Here is a 2254-nt window from a genome sequence, read left to right as displayed (position 1 = left end):
ATGGAGCATTTCTACACCATGCCAGTCTCATTTTTCACTCCACTGCTCGGTCATAGGCAACACATAGACATACACACACACACACACACACACACGCACGCACGCACGCACGCACGCACGCACGCACGCACGCACGCACGCACGCACGCACGCACGCACACACACACACCCACACACACACACACACACCCACACACACACACACACACACACACACACACACACACACACTCACTCACTCACACACACACGCATATAGTAGCACTTCCAAAAGTCCTGAACCAAAGCAACACTCTAGGCTCCAACACAAATAAGAAAGTGAAATTACAGTGGGAAAGAAAAATGACTCCTTTTAAAGAAAGCTATTATTTCAGTGTGGAGCGTGAGATTGCCTTTGACTGTGATCAATGGGAGAAAGTCTATGACTCTGTTACACAGAGATGTGATATGCCCGGGGACATTTATTACAAGCACACTTCGCTCGTATCTTACAACTGCTCCCTCGTAATGGCTGGTGGGTTCAGTCATCTATTCCACCAACCTCAATTACTGCACTCTTTTGGGGAGTATTTTACCCTTGTCACCTTTATTAGCTCCAGTCTCCTCTATAGACTACAATATATAGCACCCGGAGGATGGATATGGAGTGTTGGGGGAATAGAAGTTCAGAAGTTATTGAAGAACAACAACACAGTAAGTTTGCTTTACGACGCTCAAGAACATGGAAATGACATTGTTGCACAATAAAGAATCGATGGCAACGGTTGTGTCATATTGTACTGTTATTAGCTCTGATAGATGAGATTAGATGTGTGTGTGTGGGTGTGTGTGTGTTTGTGTGTGTGTGTGTGTGTGTGTGTTTATTTGTGTGTGCGTGTGTGTGTAATGGTGAGATGGCAAGTCGGGTGCTAATGCTTTTGCCATCCCACCAACCTCCTAATGAGGCGCCTTGCCTTTCGTATTGAACTGCCGGGTTCTGCCCTCTGTATTGAACATTGAACAGCCCAGTTCTGCCCTCTGTATTGAACATTGAACAGCCCAGTTCTGCCTTCTGTATTGAACATTGAACAGCCCAGTTCTGCCTTCTGTATTGAACATTGAACAGCCCAGTTCTGCCCTCTGTATTGAACATTGAACAGCCAAGTTCTGCCCTCTGTATTGAACATTGAACAGCCCAGTTCTGCCCTCTGTATTGAACATTGAACAGCCCAGTTCTGCCCTCTGTATTGAACATTGAACAGCCGGTATGAAAGGTCTCTTTCATGTCTGCTCGGTGGCATTCATGCTTTTTCCCACGACCTGGGTCATAACATTTCATCCTAATTTGGTGTTCTGCTTTTTGTATGAATTCATACGAATTAAGCGTGAGATCCCATTAGTGCGTTTGTGTTTGTGTGTGTGTGCGTGTGTTTATGTGTGTGTGTGTGTGTGTGTGTGTGTTTCTATAGATTTATTTGGTTAAGCATTTTCTGTAAACGCAGAGAACAGGCAGCAGCCTGTAGTGCATATTGTTCTGCCCTACTTTTCTGTCAGTTGTGGGGGGGGGAGTCTTGTAGGAGGGCAGTTGCAGGGGTCGGCCGTATGATACCATGTCTAACCTTTTCATACTGGCAAGGGCACAGGCCTGCCAGGCCCACACAACAGCCCACACTCCTCCTGACCCCAGATTCAACCACCCTCTAGGTTTATTCCTTTGCTTTCTATCACTCTTCCAAACAACCGGCCTCCTACATCTTCAATTCTCACTGATTCAGCAGTCAAACCCCAGTCAAACCCCCCCGGCCAGCCTCACCCGTCTATCTGACTTCCACCAAAGACTGACTGGTTGACGTCCTCTGTCCTTCACCCTCTCCTCCCCCTCCCTCTCTCCATCTCTCCATCTCTCTCTCTCCATCCCTCTCATCTCTCCATCCCTTGTCATTCGTTTCTCATCTTCCCCTCCAGGCTGGACGCAACGGAACACAGCCGAGGCATCCTGGGTAAAGGCCAGCGTCCTCTGGCCTGACCAATTGCATTTGCTCCCCCCCGTCCTCACATGATTGGTGTTCCCCGGGGCATGAAAGTGTCACGTCAGCATCGCAGATCCCATTTTCAACAGCCGTCCAATCATCATGTCCTTTAATCCTGTTCCACTATCACCGCCTCCCTCTGGCAGAGGGTGGAGAAGAGAAAGCAACATCAACTTGACTGCCTTACAGCAGCCTCCAAACACAAACAGCCTCTCCTCCTCTCTCTCTCTCTCTATCTGGCGGAG

This window comes from Argentina silus (assembly GCF_951799395.1).
Source record: "Argentina silus genome assembly, chromosome: 6".
Lineage (NCBI taxonomy): Eukaryota > Metazoa > Chordata > Actinopteri > Argentiniformes > Argentinidae > Argentina > Argentina silus.
This window is presented reverse-complemented; position numbering follows the sequence as displayed.